This window comes from Macrotis lagotis, chromosome 1 (assembly GCF_037893015.1).
Source record: "Macrotis lagotis isolate mMagLag1 chromosome 1, bilby.v1.9.chrom.fasta, whole genome shotgun sequence".
Taxonomy (NCBI): domain Eukaryota; kingdom Metazoa; phylum Chordata; class Mammalia; order Peramelemorphia; family Peramelidae; genus Macrotis; species Macrotis lagotis.
Window position 1 is genome coordinate 150,241,959 of NC_133658.1, and position 24,402 is coordinate 150,266,360.

A 24,402-nucleotide genomic window follows, 5' to 3' on the forward strand; every position below is an offset into this window, starting at 1 on the left:
GTACTGTATCTGAAGATCAAACCTTCTGTTCAGCTCTGGCCATTCAAAAAGGAACCTTTGAAATTAACCCTGGTTCATTAAAAGTCCATCTTTTTCCCTGGAAGAGGACATTCAGCCTTGCTGGGTAGTTCATTCTTGGCTGCATTCTAAGCTCTTTTGCCTTCCAGTATATTGTATTCCAAGCCCTACGAGCTTCCAATGTAGCTGCTGCTAAGTCCTGTGTGATCCTGACTGCAGCTCCATGATATTTGAACTGTGTCCTTCTGGCTGCTTGTAATATTTTCTCTTTGACTTGGGAGTTCTGGAACGTGGCTATAATATTCCTAGGGGTTGGTTTTGGGGGATCTCTTTCTTGGGGGGGATCGGTGGATTCTCTCCATTTCTATTTTGCCCTCTGCTTCTAGAATATCAAGGCAATTTTCCTGTAGTAATTCTTTGAAAATGATGTCAAGGCTCTTTTCCTGATCATGACTTTCAGGTATTCCAATAATTTTTAAATTATCTTTCCTAAGTCTGTTTTCCATATTAGTTGTTTTTTCAATGAGATATTTCACATTTTCTTCTAATTTTTCATTTTTGGGGGTTTGAAGTATTGATTCCTGATTTCTGTTAAATTCATCAATCTCCCTGAATTCTATTCTTTGTCTGAAGGATTTGTTCTCCTCAGAGAGTTTTCTTATCTCTTTTTCCATCTGGCCAATTTTGCTTTTTAAAGCATTCTTCTCCTCAATAACTTTTTGAACTGTTCTATCCATTTGACCTAAGCTGGTTTTTAGCATGCTATTTTCTTCAGCATTTTTTTGGATTTCCTTGACTAAGCTGCTGACTTCATTTTCATGTTTTTCCTGCATCTCTCTCCTTTCTTTTCCCAGTTTTTCTTCCAACTCCCTCATTTGATTTTCAAAGTCTTTTTTGAACTTTATTATAGCCTGAGCCCAATTTCTGTTTTTCTTGGAGTCTTGAGATGCAGGAGCTTGTGCTTCCTCATCTTCAGACTGAGTATTTTGTTCCTTCTTGGGCTCATTTGCAAAATATTTCTCAATAGTCTTCTTTTTGTTTCTCTGCTTGCTCATTTTCCCAGCCTGGGCCTGGTTTGGGGTGTTTCTTGAGCTTTTGGGACACTCCCACAAGGGTCTCAGTGTGTGAGGCTCTGTCCTCCCTCCTGGTCTGTGAATGACCATAAGACCATAAGCGCCCCCCTCTGCCAAGGAGCTGATGTGAGGGGGGGGCTGCTGTTCTATTGGGGGGCCTAGACTGTGGTCAGGATCTGAATGTGGCCAGAGCCCCAGAGTCCTGTTTCAGGGGTAGAGGACAGAGCTCTGCAGTCTCTCTTCACTCCCCTCCCTCAGCTCAATGGGCTCATGCCCTGGGGGCTCCTGCTTACTGGCTCCGCCTGCTTCTGTTTCCTGGATCAGGGCTGCTTGCTGTGTGCCCTGAGGGCTGGGCTCCACGTGCTCGCTCTGGCAGAGGTCCCCCACTGTTCCCCCACTTTGTGCCCGGTGCTCCTCGGGGTGCAGCTCAGGAGACTCCCCCGCTGCTGTGACCTGAGACCCCCAGCGCCCTGGGGCTGCCTCCGGGAGGCTGAGGTTTTTGGCTCTGGCGGGCCACCCCTCTGGCGGGCCACCTCTCCAATCCCGGGGAACAGAGCCTTTCTGCTCTTTTCCTGGTTACCTTGAATAGGAGAACTGCCTCACTGGGTCCCTTTGTAGGTTCTGTCTCTTGAAAGTTAGTTAGAGTCCTGATGAATTTTATCAGAGAGCTCCTAAGACCTGATACCTTCTTGTTGACATCTTGGCTCCACCCCCCGAACTGATGGGGTGTTTTCAATGCCTATTTTGCCCCCTGGTTCCAGGATTTAAGGACAAGCACCTTGATAGTTTCTTAAAAGATGCTGTTCATTTCTTCCTTTAGATTATGACTTTCAAGTAGTCCAATGATTCTGACATCACATCGTTTAGGTCTATTTTCCAGGTCAATTGTTTTTCCAATGAGTTATTTTACATTTTCTTCTATTTTTACATCTTCCTTTTTAATTTGATTCATTCCTGATGTCTCATAGATTCATTACCTTTCACTTATCCAATGCTAACTTTAAAAAAAATTGTTTAACTTAGTTTTTGTACTTCCTTTTCTATTTGACCAATTGTACTTTCTAAGGAGTTGTTTTCTTCAGTGAGTTTTTGTATTTTCTCTTCCATTTGGTCAATTCTACCTTTTCTTTTTCCAAGCTGATGATTCTCTTCATAATTTTCTTGCATTACACTCATTTCTTTTCTCAATTTTTCTTCTTTCTCTCTTGCATGATTTTTAAGCTCCTTTTTGAGCTCTACCATGAGTTTTTTTCCTAGACTTAGGACAACATAGATTGTTCTTTACAGTTTACCCACAGGTGAGTTGACATTTTTGCCCTTTTCTGAGTTTCTGTCTTAATCTTCCCTAATGCCATAAGAACTTTGTATGGCCAGTTTCTTTTCTGTTTTTTTGTTTGTTTGTTTGTTTTTTGCATCTTTTGGACCTTTTCCCTTTTTAAAAAAGTTGATCTCTGTTCCTGGGATGGAAAGATCCCTTGACTCAGGTTCCTTGTGCTAGAGCTGCAAACCATGGCCATTTACCTGGTATAGCACTTATGTTTCCCTGAGGTTCACAGGGCACCCTTGTGTCTGCTACACTACAGAGGATTGGAGCTGATAGCTCACTTGGTGTGTTGAGGCCAGTGGAGTGTTTCTACGTTTCCTCGGTGATATACTGAGGCACGTTGTGGTGTGGCTGCTGGAGATTGATTACTTGCTTGGGACTATGTTGAAGCATATGCAGGTTCTTGGAGTTGGAGGCTGCCCATTCCCTGGCTATGCTAAGACACATGGTGATGGGAGGCATATGGGGGCAGTCCCTGATGTTGATGTTTACCTGCTCCATTCCCCCTCGTACTGCTTACACCACTATCTTGGTTCCCAGAAACTTTATTGTTACATGAATAATTCTTAACAATTCCAAACTTTCAAGTAGATATCACACACACCTCAAATTATAGTTGTATAAATTCAGCAAAGAACATTTTAAAAAGTCTATAAGAAGCTATCTTTTTCTCAGTGCTTAAAATAGACATGTAATAATCCAAGAAAATAAAGAAGGAAAAATGAAATAAAACCATTAACAAAGGGGGACAAAACGAAATGGAAATATGAAGGGAAAACCAAGTTTCCCACTCCTGAGAAGATCTGAACTAAGCTTCCAGAAAAGGAAAATCTTGCCTTGCAGAGATTAGGGACCTAGAGTTACTTGAAAGTGACCTTTGGTCATTCGTGGAACCAGAGGAGTTATCCATCTTCTTCCTTTTTTAATAAGAAATCCACACAAAGATCAGGTTTAATCCCAAAACAGTGAAAAACTGGACATTCTTAGGTGGAAATTTTTCTATCATTAATTATCTTAATACATAAGGTTATTCTCCTAAAGGTCCAGACAGTGTCTGTCCAAAGAATCCCTACCAATTGCACTGGAAAATCCAAATGGAATCCCAGGCTTACTCAATAATGGGATGAAGACAGTTTATCTTGAAAGAAAGGAAAAAAAGTTAAATGATTCCTGAACATATGTGAGGTTCCCAAAAGGAATTAAGCACTCAGAGATTATTGGAATCAGCCTCTAGTTGGTCTATAACTTTCTTTGTTTTAGTTCTTTCTAGTTTAGGTATCAGCATTATGTTGATGTCATAAAAGGAATTTGATAGTACTCCTTTATCACCTATTTTTCCAAAAAGTTTATATAGAATTGGTGACGATTATTCTTTAAATGTTTGGTAGAATTCATTTGTAAAATGACCTGGGTCTGGAGATTTTTACTTATTGATTTTACTTATTGATGGCTTGTTCAATTACTTTTGCTAAAATGTATTGTTATTTATTTATTTATTTATTATTTCGATTCCTCTTCAGTTAATAAGGGTAGTTTATATTGTTGTAAATATGCTTTCATTTCCTTTATACTGTGGATTTGGTGCATACAATGGGGACAAATAGCTCTGAATTATTATTTTATACTCCAAATTATTCCTCATTGATGGTGAGTTCATCCTTTTCATTTTGTATACCAGTAATTTTGTTTTCTTATTTCTTTTTTTCAAATCAGATGAACTAAAGGTTTATCTATTTTATTGTTTGTCCCACAAAGTCAATTCATAGATTCATTTATTAGTTCAATAATTTTTGTACTTTCAACTTTATTAATTTTTCCTTTGATTGTCAGAATTTCTAATTTGGTATGTAAGTGGGGATTTTTAAATTTTTCATAGATTTTTTTACTTGCATGTGCAATTTATAGATTTCATGTCTCTCAATTTTATTCTTATAAGTACATATAAATGATATAAAATTTCCCCTAATATGCTTTGGATGAATCCCACAAGTTTTTGTATGATGTCTCATCACTGTCATTATCTTGGATGAAAATGTTGATTATTTCTATGATTTGTAGGTTTTAACTTTTTTTTCGGTTTTTGCCAGGCAACTGGGGTTAAGTGGCTTGCCCAAGGCCACACAGCTAGGCAATTATTAAGTATCTGAGGCCGGATTTGAACTCAGGTACTCCTGACTCCAGAGCCAGTGCTCTATCCACTGTGCCACCTAGCTGCCCCAGATTTGTTGGTTTTGATGCATTCTTACTTTAAAATTTAGATTATTTAGCTTCCAATTAATTTTTAGTTTATAATTCCATTGTCCTTTTTTAGCACATGTAATCTTATTTACATCATGATCTGAAAAGTATGCATTTAGAACTTCTGCTTTTCTGCATTTGATTGCAAGATTTTTATGCCCTCATACATGATCAATTTTTGTATAGGGGTCATATACTGCAGAGACAAAGATATATTGCTTTCTCCCCATTAAATTTTCTCCAGAATTCTATCATATTTAAATTTTATAAAATTACATTTACCTCCTTAACTTCCTTCTTCTTTATTTTGTGGTTGTATTTATCTAATTCTGAGAGATGAAGCTTAAGGACCCCCACTGATATAGTTTTGCTTCCAAGGTCTTCCTGTAATTCATTTAGCTTCTCCTTTAAGAGTATGGTTGCTATATCACTTGATGTGTAAATGATTAACACTGAAAATATTTCATTGTCTACAGTACCTTTAGAAGATGTGGTTTCCTTTCTTATCCCTTTTAATTAGATCAATTTTTTCTGCTTTTGTTTATCTAAGGATTGTTACCCCTGATTTTTTTTAACTTTAGCTAATGTGTAATATATTCTACTCCAGTCTTTTACCTTTATCCTGTGTGTATCTCTTTGATTCAAATGTGTTTTTTTTGTAAACATAAAATTGTAGGATTTTAGTTTTTAGTCCACTCTGCTATCCTCTTTCATTTTATAAAAGAATTCAGCTCATCCACATTCATGATTATGAATATTAACTCTGTATTTGCCCCATCTATCTTTCTTCCGTTTGTACTTTTCTCTCTCCTTTCCTTTTATCCCTTCTCAACAATACTTTGTTTCTTACTGTTGTTGCATTCAACTTGACCTCTGTCTCTTTTGTTCTCCCTTTCTCCTTTTACTTTTTTCTTTACTTTTACTATTCCCCTCCCTTTTATCAGCCCTTCCTTTACCTTTATTTTCTCTTTTCCCCTCCTACTTTCCCATAGATTAGGATAAATTTCTAAACTCAATTGTGAAGGTATGTTAGGCCCTCTTTGAGTCAAATCTATTGAGAATAAGATTCATTAAGTGCTTTCCCTCTTCCTTTTTCCCCTCTACTATAAAATGATTTTTGTACCTCTTCATGTAGTGCTATTTATTCTCTAATGTGTATGCCTTCTTCTCTCAGGATAATTCTTTTTCAAGTCTTAATTGTTTTATACCAGTCTTGTATCCACACCTTCAGTCAAAGTATGCTCTTTTCAAATGTCCTAATAGAAGTACAATTCTCAAAGGTTATACAAATCATAATCATTTCATACCTGTACCTTCTGTCCAAGTAGACTCCCTCCAAATGTCCCAATAGAAATATAACCAACTTTAGCTAAAGAATCATCTTATTATAATCAAATGATTCCCACTCCTTTTGTCTAAGTATGCTCCTTTTGGCTGTTCTAAGAAAAATACAATTCTCAAGAATTATAAGTATTGTCTTCTCATGTAGGGATATAGAGAGTTAGTCTTTTTGACTAGCTTTTTTTCTGTTTATCTTTCCATACATCTCTTGAATCTTGTATTTGAAAATCAGATTTTCTGTTCAGTTCTGACCTTTTTATCAGGTAAGTTTGAAAGTTCATCATTTCCCCTGAAAGAATAAGTTTATAGTATATGGCACTTAAACAAAAATTGACCATGTGCTAAAGCATAAAAACCTAATAATCAAATGCAGAAAGACAGAAATAGTAAATGTACCCTTCTCAGGTCATAATGCAATAAAAATCACATACTGTAATAGGTCAAGGAGAGATAGACCTAAAACTAATTGGAAAATAAGTAATCTCATTTTAAAGAATGAGTGAATCAAACAACAAATTATAGAAAGAATTAGTGATTGCATCCTAGATGATGACAATGATAAGACAATAAACCCAAATTTATGGGATACAGTCAAGGCAGTTGTCAGGAGATATATTATCTTTCATTTCTTACATGAATAAATTGGAGAAAGAGGAAACCAATGAACTAAACATGCAACCAAAAAAATAGAGAAAGAACAAATTAAAAACCCCCAATTAAATACCAAATTAGAAATTCTAATAATTAAAGGAAATCTCAATAAACTCAAAAGCAAAAAAACTATTGAACTAATAAATAAAAACAAGAGTTGGTTTTATGGGGAAAAACAATAAAATGGATAAACTTCTGGTTAATTTGATTTAAAAAAAAGAAAGTAGAAAACCAAATTGCTACTATCATGAATGAAAAAGGTGAACTCAAACACCAGTGAGGAGGAAATTAAAGAAACAATTCAGAATTATTTTGCCCAACTTTATGCGAATAAATTTAATAATCTAGGTGAAATGGATGAATATTTACAAAAATATAAGTTGCCCAGGTTAAATGAAGAGGAAATTATACACCTAAATAACCCTCTCTCAGGAAAAAGAAATTCAGCAAGCCACTCTTGAACTCAGTAAGAAAAAATCTCCAGGGCCAGATGGATTCACCAGTGAATTCTATCAAATATTTAAGGAACAATTGGTTCCAATTCTGTAAAAAATCTTTGGAAAATAGGTGAAGATGGAACTCTGCCTAACTCTTTCTATGACACCAATATGGTGCTGATACCTAAACCAGTAAGAGTCAAAACTGAGAAAGAAAATTGTAGACCTATCTCCCTAATGAATATAGATGCAAAAATATTAAATAAAATCTTAACAAAGCAATTATAGCAAGTTATCACTATGATAATACACTATGACCTAACAGGATTTATCCCAATAATGCAGGGTTGGTTCAATATTAGGAAAACTTCTAGTTTAATTAACTATATCAATAACAAACCTATCAAATATCATACGATTATATCAATGGATGTTGATTGCCAAAATACAGCACCCATTCCTACTAAAAAAACTAGAGAACAAAGGAATAAATGGATTGTTCCTTAGAATGATAAGCAGTATCTATCTGAATCATCAATAAGCATTATATGCAATGGAGATAAGCTAGAGGCATTCCCAATAGGATCAGGTGTGAGATAAGGATGTCCATTATCACATTACTATTCAATATTGTGTTAGAAATATTAGCTTCAGCAATAAAAGAAGAAAAGAAATTAAAGAAATTAGAATTGGGAAGGAAGAAACAAAACTCTCACTCTTTGCAGATGACACATCTTTGCAGATGACATGATGGCATGCCTAGAGAATCCTAAAAATCATCTAAAAAACTACTAAAAACAATTAGCAACTTTAGTATAGTCACAGGATATAAAATAAAACTTCATAAATCCTCAGCATTTCTGTATATTACTAGCAAGATGCAGGTGCAAGAGCTAGAGAGAGAAAGCCCATTCAATTCAAAGCCCAGACAATATAAAACATTTGGAAATCTACCTGCCAACGCAGATTCAGAAACTTTATGAAAACAACTACAAAACACTTCTCAGACAAATCAAATCAGACTTAAATAACTAAGCAAATATCAACTATTCATGGATAGGCCGAGCTAATAAAATAAAAATGACAATTCTACCTAAATTAAACTACTTATTTAGTGCCCTAACCAATAAAAATTCCCCCCAAAATACTTTAATGAGTTTGAAAAAAATATAAGTAAATTCATATGAGAAAATAAAAAGTGAAGAATTTCCAGGGATTTAATGAAAAAAAGTGCAAAAAAAGGTGACTTAGCCCAACCAGATCTAAAATTATATTATAAATCATTAATTGTCAAAACTGTATGGCATTGGCTAAGAAATGGAGTGGTGCATCAGCAGAATAGACTGGGTGCAAAAGAGATAGCAGAAAATGATTATAGTAATATGCTGTTCAATAAACTCAAATAGTCCAGCTTCTGGGATTAAAAAACTCTCTCCAATAAAAACTATTGGGGAAAGGAAGTTAGTAAACCAGAACCTTGGATTAGACCAACATTTCACACCCTATACCAAGACTGATCAAAATGGGCACAGGATTTAGACATAAAAGATAATATTATAAGCAAACTAGAAGATCAAGGAATAGTTGGCCTATCAAATATATGGAAAAGGAAGGAGTTTATGACCAAGGGAGAGATGGAAAACATCATTAAAAACAATCTAGATAATTTTGATTACATTAAATTAAAAAACTTTTGCACAAACAAAATCACTTGTAACCATTTTAAAAGAAATGTAGTAGATTGGGAAACAATTTTTACAGCTAGTATTTCTGACAAAGGACTCATTTCTAAAATATATAGAGAACTGAGTCAAATTTTTTTTTAAAAAAAAAAGTCATTCCTCAAATGGCAAATGGTCAAAGAATATGCAGAGTCAATTTACAGATGAGGAAATCAAAGTGATCCATAATCATATGAAAAATTGCTCTAAATCATTAGTGATTAGAGAAATGCAAATTAAAGCATCTCTGCGGTACCTACCACCTCACACTTCTCAGACTGGCCAATATGACCAGAAAGGACAATGACCAATGTTGGAAGGGATGTGGGGAATCTGGGACACTAATGCTTTGATGGCGGAGCAGTGAACTGATCCAAACTTTATGGAGAGCAATTTGGAATTATGTCCAAAGGGCAATAAAAATATGTATATCCTTTGATCCAACAATACCACTACTGGGTCTATACCCTTAAGAGATCATGAAAAAAAGTATAAAAAACATCATTGTACAAAATTATTCATAGAAGCCCTGTTTGTGGTGGCAAAGAATTGGAAATTGAGTGAATGTCCATCAATCGGGGAATGGCTGATCAAATTGTGGTATGTATATGTTATAGAACACTATTTTTCCATTAGAAACTGGGAGGGATGGAAATTCAGAGCAGCCAGGAAGGATTTGCATGAACTGATGCTGATCGAGATGAGCAGAACCAAAAGAACATTGTATATCCTAACAGCAACATGGAGTTGATGGTCAATCTTAATGGACTTGCTCATTTCATCAGTGTAACGATCAGGGACAATTTTAGGGTATCTGTGATGAAGAATACCAGCTGTATCCAAAGAAAGAATTGTGGAGTTTAAACAAAGACCAGACAATTACCTTTAATTTTTTTTAAAAGGGGTATCTTATTATGTAATTTTGCTAACTCTTATATTTTATTTTTTCCTTAAGGATATGATTTCTCTCTCAACACATTCAATTTTGATCAATGTATGGCATGGAAACAATGTAAAGACTATTAGACTGCCTTCTGTCAGGGGTGGGTTGAGGAAAGGGAAGGTGGGGGGGAAATTGTAAATTTCAAAAAACAATACAAAAGAATATGATGAATTTTGGAGAGTAGTTGATTCTTGGTTATAATCAAAGCTCCTTTGTCCTCTGGAATGTCCTATTCCAGGTCCTCCATTTCTTTAATGTTGAAGCAGATGAGTCCTACATAATCTTGACTATGACTGGTATTTAAATTGCTTCTTTTGGGCAACTTGCAATACTTTTTCCTTTAGTTGAGAATTCAGAAATTTGTCTACAGCATTCCTTGGAGTTTTTATTTTGAGATCTCTTTCGGGGGGCAGTGATTGATGGATTCTTGGATTTATTTTCTTGTTCTAGAATATCAGGGTAGTTTTCCATAATAAATTCCTGTAAGATAATGTCTAGGCTTATTTTCTGATCATGGCTCTCAGGTAGATCAATAATTTGTAAATTATGTCTTCTGGAGCTATTTCCCTAAGAGATACATAACATTTTCATCTTTTTCCCCCCATTCTTTTGGTTTTGTTTGATGGAATCTTGGTGCCTCATAAAGTCATTGGCTTCCAATCATTCTATTCTAATTTTTAGGCTTTTCATTTTCTTCAGTTAGCTTTTCTGTTTACTTTTTCAGTCAGTAAATTTTACGTTTAGATGAATTGTTTCCTTTTCCATTTGATTAATTTTACTTGTTGATGAGTTATATTCCTTTTCCAATTGGCCAATGTTTCTTTTAAAGGCATTTGCTTTCCTTTTCTATTTACTCAATTTTACTTTTATAGATATTGTTTACTTCAGTCAGTTTTTTATAATTCTCATACATGACTCTCATTTCTTTTTCTAAATTTTCTTTTTTCCTTTCTCTTCTTTGGTTTTTAAATCCTTTACAAGCTCTTTAAAGAGTTTTTTTTAAATTTGAGATCAATTCATAAACCCCTTTGAGGCTTCACATGTAGGCATTTTGTCATTGCTTTTGTCTTCTGAGATGTTTTTATCTTTCTTATCAGCATAGTAGCTTTCTATGGTTGGCACTCTTTGTTTTTTTGTTCATTCTGATAACTGAGCTCTGCTCCTGAGGCATAGGGATATAATGCCAAGGCTTTTGTACTGAGGCTTAGGGGTCTCATCCTTGCCTTTGTGCTGTGGTATCTAGGGACCCAAGGGTTGTTGTTTTCATTAGGGTAGCCTAATGCTATACCAGTATTCCAAGGCTCTAATTTTTGCATTCTGAGCTGAAACCCTCACTTCTGGTCTGTTGAGCCTGGATCTGAACTGGACTTTGGCTAAGAGCTTCCCACTGGCTTGCCAACTCTCCCAATTACAAAGGACTATGCTCCCCATTTATCCATAGGAGATAGCCCTTTTCTGAAATTTCTCCATGATGTCTTTAGTTGGGAATGTTTTACTCTGTTTCTTGTAGATTCTGTCGCTTTAGGGTATGTTTAGAGGCCTCATTTAAAGTTGTTTTGGGGAAACTCTGGGAGCTTCCTACTTTTAAGTCATCATCTTGAGTCTACCCAGAAAGTCTGACTACCTAGATTTTAGTTTGAAGAAGTATAATATTTTTAACCAGATGTGTAATTTCATTGCTATAAGGTATTTCCAGTGAAGAAATCCACCTAGTAATATAGATGAGCAATTCTTCTCAAATTTATTGAATTTAGGATTTGCCTGGGGGCATCAAGTGATTAAGCAACTTGCCAGTCATGGAATCAGAATGTATTGAAAGCAGGTCTCAAAGTTTTCCCTTTTCTGAGTCTGGTACACCATCCATGATGCCACATTGTTCTGCATCTTATCTCATACTACTCATATAAATGAAAGAGATAGCAAGAGATAGCAAGAGGTAGCAAAACAATAGCAAGATTAGCTCAGTTCAGAACTGGTCAAATGACCAGGACCAAAATATAGTAACTATTAGTTAAATACTACTTTCTAAGAGGTCTCCAGTGGTGTACCTCAGGGATCTGTATTTAGTCTCATGCTACTTACAATTTGGATCACTGATTTGGAAAAAGAGTCAGCAAGCTCATTAAATTTTCAGAAGACAAAAAACCAGAAATGTTTGTTAACTCAATGGAAACAAGTTTCAGGATGCAAAAGAATCCTGATGAACTAGAGTATTGGGTTGAATCTAATAAGATTCCATGAAATTGTTATGATGACTGAGGAATTCTACAGAAGAGATTGCTGTATCAGGTCAGAGCTTCGACTCAATTACGTTTGAGATTCTTTGAGTTTTGAGCCATAAGACTCTCCAGTTACTGCCATATGATGACAACTATCACAGACATTCTATTGCCAAATAGAGAAGCCTAGGGAAAAAAAAGCCAGTTTGAATCACCAAGCCTCAGCGGTAATCAGTGAAGAGAGGCCTAAGGTAATGGAATAGCCCTGATGCAATTATATATTGATTGGGAGCATTATAGCCACTTCTGATTGCTTCTTATTGATACAAATCCACTGGGCAGCCTGCTCAGATGCAGCAGAGCAAGAACAAGGAAAGGGAAAGAGAAAGAAACAGAAAGAACAAGACAGAGAAAGAGGGAGCCAGAGGGCTCAGTCATTTCGATTGTCTGGCATTTAAGCTCTTTATAACCCAGTTTCTTGCTATCCTTGCAGTCTTCTAATATTGTACTTTATTACCCTTTTGTGTATTTTGTGATCCAACTAAACTGGCCTATTTGCTCTTCCCTGCACATGACTTTCCAACTCCCATTTTCTTACCTTTCCTTTTTCTTTTTTAAATTTAAATTTTATATTATGGAATAAAAGTCATCCTGGAGAAGATGGCAGGGTAGATCAGAAATTTCAGACTCTCCAGAATCTGGAACAGACAAAAAATTGCCATGAATATAGAGTAGTAAAAATAAAGGGTTAAAACATTGGTTCTCCTAATAAAAGTAGAGAGGACATCAAATAGAAAGGATCTCCATGTCTTTTCATGGACTGTCCCATATACTTGGAATGCTAGCCATTCCTGCCAGTGACTCCTTTCTTCCCTAGCTCTTCTTCAAGATTCAGTTCAAATCCTAACTACAGAAAGAGCTTTCTCTAACCCTCTTAGCTGATAATTCTTTCTTTCTCTTTATCCCTCTCTGTCCCTCTGTCTGTTTTTACATATGTCTATATGTATATGTGTTTATATACACATATATATATATATATATATATATATATATATATATGGCTATGTATATACACATATTTGTTTGTATATATCAAGGCAATGCAGTAGGTAGAATGCTGGACCTGGAATCAGGAAGACTCATCTTCCTGAGTTCAAATCTAGCCTCCAGTCACTTACTAGTGTGTAATCCTGGGCAAGTCTCTTCACCACATTTATTTTAGTTTCCTCATCTATAAAATGAGCTATAGAAGAAAATGGCAAACCACTCTAGGATCTTCAGCAAGATAACCCCAAAATTAGTCAGGAAGAGTCAGACATAACTGAAAAGTGTTGAATAACTGAGCACACATCCACATGCACACACACAGATATATATGTATAAATGTGTGCATATATATACATATATAATATATCTAGTTATTTATGTATTATCTCCTCATCATAATATTGCTTAGTCAGTCAATAAATTTTGAGCAATTAAGTGGTGCAGTGGGTAGAGCACCAGTCCTAGAATGAGGATAACCTGACTTGAAATCTGGCCTCAGACACTTACTATTTGACTTTGGGCAAGTCACTTAACCTGGGGCTATCTTCAGTTGTCCTGATCTATTTCTGGCCACTGGACCCAGATGACTCTGGAGGAGAAAGTGAGGTTGGTGATTTAGCACAGCACCCCCTCATTCAGATCCAGATCATATGCTTGTCAAGACATCACCTCCTTGATATCATGGTCTTCTTGGAGAATGAAGGAGAAACAGCAACAATATGTTAGACTATTAGACAATGATTGCCTTTACCTTTCTTTGTATTCTCATATGAAGTATTTGCCACACAGGAGGCACTTAGTTGTTATTGTTTGCCCTTCATTCCCAAAGATAAGGATCTTCAACAGGGATATTGATGCCATGACAAGCTCGTGAACTGGATTTGAGTGAGGGAGAGCTGTGCTGTCACTAACCTTTCTCCTCCAGAGCCATCAAGTCCAAACATGGATCAGGATGACTGGAGAAGGTGCTATAATCTATTTGAAGGTTTCCCTGTTCTGAATCTTTCACAACACCTACTGATTATACCACTCAGTTCAGCTGTTAATTCTATTCTGTCTCATAATTTGGTTGTGATTTCCATGTGTTTATGTCTCCATCTCCTAACACTTTTGTAGCATTCTGAGACTGGGCCTTTCATTGCAGTATATTTCCCAAAATGTTTCCCAAAGGGATGCACACAAAGTGGGGGCTCTGCAAAAACCTAGAGATTTAGTGTTAACTCTTAAAGCATCCCTAGAGCTAACTGTAAAGTGCTACAAAACTGGTATTAGAAGATGAACCTGGGATTTATGCTAAAACAATTCAACAAATGTATATGAAGCTCCTCTAGTCAGACATATCTTAAGCCAGTCAACCAAGGGCTAAAGTAGCCTCTGCAGATAGGAAGATACAAACTGCCCTCAAGCAGTTTACATTTCACTATTGGTGAAAATAGTTTTATAGGTGAGTAAAAAGCAAAATAATGAAACTACTACCTATGTCAGAGAAAGGAAAGGAAAGAAAGGAAATAAACCTTTATAAAATACCTCTTAAGTCACCAGGCACTGAGTTAAAGCGATTTACAAATATCATATCATGTCCTTTGACTCCTCTTACAACAATATTAGGAGCTATATGCTGTTAGTATCCTTATTGTACAGTTATGGAAGCTGAAGCAGGCAAAAGTTAAGTGACTTATCTAGGATCATAGAGCTAATAAGTTTCTGAAGTAAAATTTGAGCCAGGTCTTCATGGCTCCAGGCCAAGAGTTCTATTCACTGCTCAACCTAGCAGCCTGTCATTTGTTCTAGAACCTAGAGGGGGGTCTGTTTGGGGTCAGAGTGAATGACATCAGATCATTTGTGATGATTATTATATTTTCTTTGTCTCTCATTTCAAGGTTCAAACTATACCCTCTCCATTCTTTTTCTCCCTTTCCCCAAATTCACAGAGGTTTCATAGAATACAAATACTGGAACAGGAATATTCATAAGGAAAAAAAAAAAGGCATAGGGAGATTTTTGCATAGTTTACATAGGACTGAGTTACATCTCCAAACTGCACACCCTGTCACCCCTTCCTCTTTTCTTCTTCCTTTTTTTCCCTTTTTCTTGAGATATTCTAAGGGAGGATACTCTTAGTTTTGCCATAAAGAAAGCAAAACAAAATGTTACAAGAAACTTGGAAGCTTTTGTAAATAGACAACAAAAACTTTCTGAGGTCAAGTGCCTGTGTTGCCAGTAGCCACAACTACACCTTTGTCTACTATCTCCAAGATTGGAATGTTTTGTGGTTTTTTTTAGGTTTTTGCAAGGCAAATGAGGTTAAGTGGCTTACCCAAGGCCATGCCGCTAGGTAATTAAGTGTCTGAGATCAGATTTGAACCCAGCTACTCCTGACTCCAGGGCCTGTGCTTTATCCACTGCACCACCTAACTGCCCCTCCAAGATTGTTAATAGGAGAGTAGAGGTCAGATGGAGGTCTGAATCAGAGGCTATTCCAAACCTAACTTTGAAGAAGTGAACAAAAGCAAGGATGAAGCTAAATCTAGAGAGTCAGAGATTATCAAGATGATAGAGAAGTAAATCCTAGTCTGGGAAACAGATTCTCTTTCCTCATACTGCCTGCCTTCTTAGAAAAGTTCTGAGATTCAGCTGAACATATAGTCTCTCGTGTTTGTGTGTGTGTGTGTGTGTGTGTGTGTGTGTGTGTGTGTGTATCTCTGTGTCTCTGAATCTCTCTGTCTTTCTGAATCTGTCTTTCTCTTTCTATTTCTGTCTCTCTCCCTCACTCTTTCTCTTTTTTCTCCCACCCCAAACACACACACGCGCGAGCACACACACACACACACACACACACACACACACACACACACACACACACACGTTCTTCTTACATTAAAAAGCAGGTGCCGCAGGCCTATTCTTCAGGAACCCCAAAGAAATGAAAGGGTAAGAGGTTTGGAGACAACTGGGCAAATCATTCCTTAGTAGTGGATTGCTTGACACTTTCTTTGTAATTGTATCTAATTATGTCCAATAAACCCTGTAGTCATAGAATGTCAGACTGGGCTTAGAAGAGCCTCAGATGCAAAGGGGAAATAGAACCAGTCAGATTCCTATAAATTCTCACATAATTTAGAGCCTTATCTCAAGTTACCCTTAGATCAAAACCGAACCCAAGTTAGTGAGGCTTTTCTTCTTGCACAGCCATCTGGTGTGTAGTACGTGGGTGTCTGGCACAGTTACACTAGGAAAGATCTTTTGTAAAAGTATTGGAGACCCCAGGAGGAGAAGGTTTTTAAGAGAAACCTTTCTCCCAAAACTTTCTCTTAGAGTGTTCTTCCTTTTCTTCTATTCCAGTTAGATAAAGACTCCCTCCCCCCCATCCTTCATCCTATGGAAGAGAACCCAAACTGTCTGCTACTCGCCAGTCCTTAGATGTACTCCCCACTTCTTCCAAAGCTGTACAAAACCCCAATGGGCAGTCATTCGATTACTCAGTGGAGCAAATATAATACTTCTGATAAAATGGTTGGCCACAAAGACTTACCATTCAGCTCTGCATTATATATGCCAGATCCCTGGAATTGCCAGAAAACCCTTGGATATACACCCTGAAAGAATATATTTTGCCATCCACTCTGCCACATTACCCTTAGAATCAAAAGGGCTTTCCATCTAACTGGCATCTAAAATCCTCCTATGTAAACTGTCTCTTCTAATTCAAATTTGAAGTCCTTGAGATTAGGGATTATTTTGCTTTCCTATTAGTATACCCAAGGGCAACCAGGTATGGTTGTGGTTGAGTGCTATGCCTAAAGTCAGGAAAATTCATCTTCCTGTGTTCAAATTTGACCTCAGATATTTACTAGCTATTTGATCCTGGGTAAGTCACTTAACCCTGTTTGCCTCAGTTCCTCATCTGTAAAATGAACTGAGAAGAAAATAGGAAAACATTCCAGTATCTTTGCAAAGAAAAACTCAAAAATGGGGTAATGAAGAGTAAAATATAACTGAACAACAAAATTTGTAATCCCAGAGCTTAATACAGTGCTTTCCACATAGTAACTGCTCAATAAACACTTTTTATTTCATTGAGATAGTTTCCCAAATTGATTAATTAATTCCATGTTAGCTTTTGGGGTTTGGGGGGCTTGTTTTTTTCCAGTAGGGTTATGGAAAGTAGGGCCTGGGGCAGAGATGGACTTCACTGATAATCCAAACCTCAAAAGTCTGAGTTACCTGGGCTGTCCACCCAGTATACCCCAGGCTATATTGTTTGTCCATAAATGTAATTTAATTTCAGAGCAAAATAAAAACTAGCAACTGGTGGGATTAGGAATAGTTAGATGTAGAAAGTGAAATTTTGGCTGATACTTGAAGGAATTTAAGAGACAAAGCTGAGAGAAGGGATAATATTGCTGGCATAAGAGATAACCTGTACAAAGGCATTAAATTGGCAGATATAATGTTACATACAAGAAATAGTAAATTAGTTGTTTAGTTGGAGCATGAGTCCATGAATATAAGTAAGGTGAACTCAGTCTAGGAAGATAGATTGGAATTTCTTTGGGGCAATCTTTAGATGTCAAACAGGAGAACTTGTATTTCGTCTAGACAAAACAGGAAATGAGGGGAAGCTTCAGGAGCAAGGATGCTCTAATTCTGCCTCCCTAATGACTCAAGTTTGGTTATTTAATGAAGACCAAATGGAAATCCATTGTCATTCAGGCCAAATAACATTTCACAGAGGGGAAAAAAAAGTTTTCTTCAGAGTTCAATAGCCATAGACCTCATCTCTAAGATTTATTAATCATTTTGAAAATTCCTGCCAGGTGATTGCACAAGAGAATGGCTCTATGAAACTTTTGACAAATGCACAACATTGGGGGAAAAAAATAACTAAAAGCTTATGACCTAAAAACAACAGATCAGTAGCACCATCTTCGTGACTGAAAGGCAGCACTTAAAAACCTCAGGATTACATTCAAAATCTGCCTCAATTAGCAAACCACCTAGGAACAAGATTTTCCAAAGCTGTATTAAATAAACAAACTATTATTTCAAAAAAACATTTAAATCAGAGCTACACAGATTGACCGCTACATGAAGAATAATTCTAGTCAGAGCTTTGATTTCTTTCTTACTAGATAAAGCTAAATTGGGTCCACCTTCTATGAAGTCTGTCTTCTGTCCCCAGACACCTTCTTTTCTATCTTTATACTATTCCCTTGACTTCAGGTGCTTTCTTAATCTCTTTGATACCCTCTTCTTTAGCCAAATGAAGAAGAATTAGATATCAGTTCATCTATATTTGAGTATTGATCTACGTGACTGAAAATCATTCACATCCACATATTTCCCCAAACAAACAAACAAATATATTTCAGGTCTTAAATGAAAATGCATCATGAAGCTAAGTCATATTAAAAGCAATTCCTGTCTTTGTCTAAATGCAGTCAAAAAGATTTGGGGGAACTTCAAAAAATACTTTATACCAGAAGCTGTTAGTCTTTTTTGTATCATGGACCACTTTAATATTCTAGTGAAATCTATCAATCTATCTATCAGAAATGAATGTTTTTAAATACAAAGGATTTCAAAAAGATATAATTATATTAAAAGAAGTTATCAAATATATACATATATGCATGCATATATATATATATATGTATATATATATATATATATATATTTAAATTCATAGGTCCTAGGGTTAAGATCCCTACCCAATAACTCTTTGACTAGTCCTACTAGTACTACAAGTAGCTAAAAGATACAGAATTGCAGGATCTCAAATGGAAAGAATCTCAGAGACCATTAAATAAACCTGCAGTTGAACAAGCCTCCTCTCTACCATAGCTCCCAACTAGTGGTCATTCAATCTTTGCTTGAAAACCTTTAATAAAGAGGAAACCACTAACTGCCCTCTGGGAGACAGCACTTTATGTGCCTGAAATCAGCTATCATGTCTCTCCCAAGTTCAATTTTCCAGGTCAAATAGCCTGTTCTTTTTTTGCTGATTTTTGTTCTAATCATTCTTCTAAATGTTTAATTTACTGTGAAGTTTATTGTATTGGTTTTCCTGATTATCAGGCCACATGTTGACTCAAACTGAGTTTTCAAACCACTAAAATCTCAGCTCTTTTTCAGTTCACCTATTACCTATGCCTCCCTGTCCCCTACCTCAACCTTGGAAAAGAATTAATTTCTGAAACCAAGTATAGGGTTTTGCATTTAACTCTCTCAAATTTCATTATAAGTAGACTTCAGTGGGTGTTCCAGTCCATCAAGAGCTTATTTAATATAGCAGCTATCCCTTCAGATGTGCATGATCTGGAAATATTACTTATGCTATAAGCTTTTATAGCTATATACCATAAACTATATAGTTTATGCTATATGGTATCTATATCTTCATTCAGGTCTTAATAAAAATGTTCACTAGAATAAGACTAAGGACAGATTCCCAAGTGATATAGAATTATTAATGAATATTTTTGGGGTCTAGTTACTCAACCAGTTCTGAGTTCAGCTAACTGGGCTCTTATCTAGTTCTTATTTGTTCTTTTTTTTCACAAGGAAATGGTTTCACTACCCAGAGTCAATTCAGTTCAATAAACATTTATTACATGCCTGCTATTACATAATAAATCCTAAGGGCTTAATAAACTACAAGGAAAGTTGGAACCTGGTCTTATTTAATAACTCTCAGAATCTTGGCTTACCCTCCAGGTTGTCTTAATAATAAAATGCTTGCCAAATCTTCCATGAGTGACAAAGTACAGTCTCTCAAATAGTGTATTTTCCTCACATACCAAGGATCTGATAAATGTCTGTTGAATTGGTCATGGAGGAAGCCAATGGTCAGAACATAAATAGAAGTATAACTATAGTAAGTTAGGCATCCATCAGAGTAATTTATTAAATGGAAATCGTATAGCCTGAAAGGGTTAATGGGCCCCACACCCTACCAAGGAGGAGAGGAGACAGTGGGAAAGATTTGTCTCCTTGGGAGATAATGACTATTACTTCGCCACCCTTGCCCCCTATTTGTTAAATGGAAAGGTAAAAAAAATAAAAGCTATATCCTTCTTCACCCATTTTGAGGATGACTGAGCTTATTTAATTATCTGCCACTTTTTTTCCTTTTAATTCTCTTACTATAGCCTAAGGTCTAATAACAAGTGGAGCATGGTGTAATAAAATGAATAAATACACAAATAAGCATATGAAGTGTTTTGATTTACTGAAAGAAAGACACCATAGAAAATCCCAGTGTTGTTTTTGGCATCCATTATTTGGCCAGAGTCACTTCCTTTAATCATTCACCTCTCAGAGAATACAGGTGGCTTCTGACTAGAAAAGACATAGTGGAAGTCTCAAAAATAGCCTCAAACAAAAACCTAGTAAGCCTAATATAGAGCCAATCTCAAATGATGCCCCTCTGGAACTAGCTAAGACCAGTTCCTGGGTCCCTACAGCTGCCCACAGAGAAACACAGGCAAACTAGAGAGCCGTCTCTATTTTCCTAAGATATAAGGATTGGAATACATTTATTTTTGTCAATTCTGACAGGACTAACTCAGTGGGTCATCTTCAAACTCACACTATAAATGAACTAGGCAAGGGATTCTAGGAACTATGGGAGAGAGGAATTCCCTAGTTTGAGTTTTGTCAATTTTGAAATTGCCAAACTTCCTTCTCTATAAAGCTCTCTCCTCTCAAGCTATCAACCCTTATGTCTCTTCTTTCACAGCCAACTTCCTAGAAAAAGTTCTGTATATTCACTAAGATTCCAGCTCTTTTCTGAACTCAGATAAATCTACTACCTCCAAAAAGTTATCAACAATGTAATTAACTGGCAAACCCAGTGGTCTTTTTTCCTGTCCTTACCACCCCTTACTCCTCTATAGTATTTGACACTGATAACCTATTTCCCTCACTCCTTAAATATAGTCTTCTTTAGGGGATTTTGTGTCATTGATCTCTCTTGGTTTTACTCCTTGCAGTCTGATCATTCTTTAATGTTGTGCCCTACCCAATAAATTTGGTTGTACCCAAGGTTTTTTCCCTAGGCCCTCTTCTCTTCTTAAATTATATTCCCTATTTGTGATCTCACTGGGTATTCTGTGTTCAATTACCATCTTTTCATAGAAGACTTCCAGTTCTAGTTTGTTTCATGAATTCCATTTCACTCTTCCAAATGTCCACTGAACATATAAAATTAAATATCATATCACATAAGCATTTCAGATTTAATGAGTCTACAGCAGAATTATCTCTTCCCCAAAATTCCATCCCCCCCATAACTCTTACTAATATCTCTTTCTTTCTGTCTCTCTCTTCCTTCCTCTGTTTCTCCCTCTTTCTCTCTTCTTCTTTTCCTCCCTTCTCTTTTTCTCATCTCTCATCTCTCTCTCTCTCTCTCTCTCTCTCTCTCTCTCTCTCTCTCTCTCTCTCTCTCTCTCTCCCAAACTTCTCTCTTTCTTAACCCCCTTTCTCCTTTCTCTTTCGATGACATTATGATCCTTTTGTGACCCAGGTTTGTATTATTAGAATTTCCCCTAACTCCTCACTTTCCCTTATCTTCCACAGTTATTTGCCAAATTTTAGTGATTCTTATTCTATAATGTCTCTTTCTTCCCCTCTCTTTTTTCTACTCACATGATCAGTACCCTAGAGTCAGGCCAGGTTAGCTCAAGCCAGTTCATACTAACTTTGGAGAGCCAATCGTTGAATTTTTGATTATTTACCCTTCAGAAGTCATCAAATAATCAATTCAGGAATTGATTTATTGTTTTGTTGACTTCAATTGACTTTAAAAAGTAATGTAGAAAATGTTAGCAATGAAAATTAAACTTAAAAGTGTGTCCTGCTTATTGGGGGTGGGAGAGTAGGGGATTCTGATTGTTAAATATTTATACACACAAACACACACACACACACACACACACACACACACACATCATTTGTTCAGTTCATTACCATTCACCTAGACTTTTACAAAAGTCCCCTAATTGGTCACCCTGCCTTTGCCCAAATGGGTGGTACAGCATATAGAGTGCTGAGTCTGAAGTCAGGAAGACTCTTCTTACTGAGTTCAAATTCAACCTCAGACATTTACTAGATGTGTGACCTTCAGCAAGTCATTTCACTATTTGCTGGTAAATAAAATTTGAAACAATTTAAGTTTTTTTTGCCAAGATAACTCTAAATTACATATCAACCATATCCCTCCCCTGCTCATAAATGGCTCTGCAGAGCCTCCCTCTTACCTCTAGAATAAGATACCCATGGTTCTGTTGCTCTTCTAAAGCCCTTCACAATCTGTCTCTAGCCCATCTCACCAAATTCATTACCTAGTATCCCTTCTGCTAACTCTATCATCCAGTCTATACTTGTTTTCTTGCTATATCTCTAACACAAGACCCATCTCCCTTCTCTACATTTCTGCAATAGATTTCCATGCCTAGAATATATTTCCTCCTCTCCTTTACTTTTTAGAATTTACCCTTGCTTCTTTTAAGCTCAACACAACACACTCATTTTTCATGAGGCCTTTTCTGATCCCCTATTTGTTGTTGCTTCCTCCATCTTGAAATTGCCTTCTTTTTAATCTGTGTGTATTTTATATTTATTTCTATATATAAATTCATATTTATTTATTTATATATAGGGTATGCTGGAATCAGCTCAAAGGGGTAATTACTCCTCAAATTTACTCCTCAAAAATTCACAAGTGCTACAAATTAGGGATTGGTTTTATTGAATTATGGTTTGTCTAGACTTAAGAAAGTGATGAAGAAAGTGTTAATAGTATATATTAAACTTAAAAATGTGATATGGGAATATTTTTTCCCTAAAGAGTTAGTTGTTAAACATTTATCAGCATACCTCTGTTAATATATCAGTACATGTTATTCTACCCCAATCCCTTTCTCCCTGCAGAACTTAAATTCTTTGAAGATAGAGACTATTTCACATTTTCTTCTTATTCCTATCACCTATCATAGTGCCTGATACATCAGGATGACTAGAGACTGATGTAACAGGTACTGCACTAGGTAATAACCCATTGGACCAGATGGTTCCAGAAGAGAATGTGAGGTGAATGACTTTGCACAGCCCATTCTCACTTAAGTCCTATTCATCTTCAAGTTATCACATCACCCTCCTGATGTCATGGTCCTCTTTGAGTATGAAGAACAAATAACAACACATGAATAGGAGCTGCTTCACTGGGGACCCACTTGGCCAGTTTCAGTTGGGTAATGCAGCTCTTTCCTTCCATCCTTCTTTCCCAAATTTTGATTACTGAAACCTTGCAGGATATCTAGATATGTTTCTTAAGGATCATGCCTTAGGGGCGGCTAGGTGGCATAGTGCATAAAGCACTGGGCCTGGAGTCAGGAGTACCTGGGTTCAAATCTGGTCTCAGACACTTAATGATTACCTAGCTGTGTGGCCTTGGGCAAGCCAAATAACCCTGTTTGCCTTGCAAAAAAAACCCTAAAAAAAAATTTAAAAAAAAATGCCTTAAATCCAAATCATGTTGACTCTCATTGATTGACCAACAATAGGTCCCAACCCAAGCCTTGGTTTTGTTTGGACCCAAATGGCTCAATGTTAGTCAGCAATTGTTTATGCTTTGGACAGAAACCCTGAGTTCTTCCCCTCCCTAACTGATTTTTTTTTGACTAGATAAAAATGGTCATTCTTTGTCTCATTTCTAACCTACTCTTAAACACTGAATGGGTCTTGACTCAAAGTGAGACCAGTTTAAGATCTTAGCTTAAAAAGATCAAAGTCTCTCACTACACCCAGGGCCATTTTCAGTCCCAATCTATATCTTACCACTGGACCCATATGACTCCAAAGGAGAGAGTGAAGTTAGAGATTTACCCTAACTTAAATCCAATTCACTTTCATATTGTTGTTTCCTACTTTTCTAAAAATGTAGGATCTAAAAAAAGGGATGTGCTTCTCACCTATGGAGCTCAATCCAATCTCCCAAGTCTGGGCAGATATCCTGGCTAGCCATCCATTCTATTGCCACTGGCCACTTGAGTTCAGTTTGGTCTATGAGGAATCATTATTCAGACTTAGAAAAGCAAGGGTAGAACAAAAACAAAAAAATCATTAAAAGAATTTACAATACATAAGAAAATGGTAGGTAAAGAAAGACAGAAACAAAAGAATAGTCAAGCTGAGCTTAACTAGACCAAAAAGTCAGAGAAGACTGGCAACCCAGTCCAACCCAGGTTTTTATGTCTTGCCTCTCACCCAGAGAGCAAAAGGTGAACTCCCTTCCCCTTACTGGACCTAGAATTAGGTAGAAGCTGAAGCCTAGGGAGATCGGGATACAAATTTTACATTAAATAATGAATCAATGGTAGTCAATTTAC

General features: G+C 36.4%; 1 long non-coding RNA gene across 4 annotated transcripts in view; it reads right to left on the reverse strand.

Moving 5' to 3' along the window:
• Nucleotides 1-24,402, reverse strand: part of LOC141514429 (uncharacterized) — a 92,216-nt gene that overhangs the window by 60,610 nt on the left and 7,204 nt on the right. For all 4 annotated transcript variants that reach the window (XR_012476031.1, XR_012476033.1, XR_012476032.1 and 1 more), the window contains exon 2: nt 12,564-12,663. This is a non-coding gene — a long non-coding RNA (uncharacterized LOC141514429). The remainder of the gene's footprint in view (nt 1-12,563; nt 12,664-24,402) is intronic.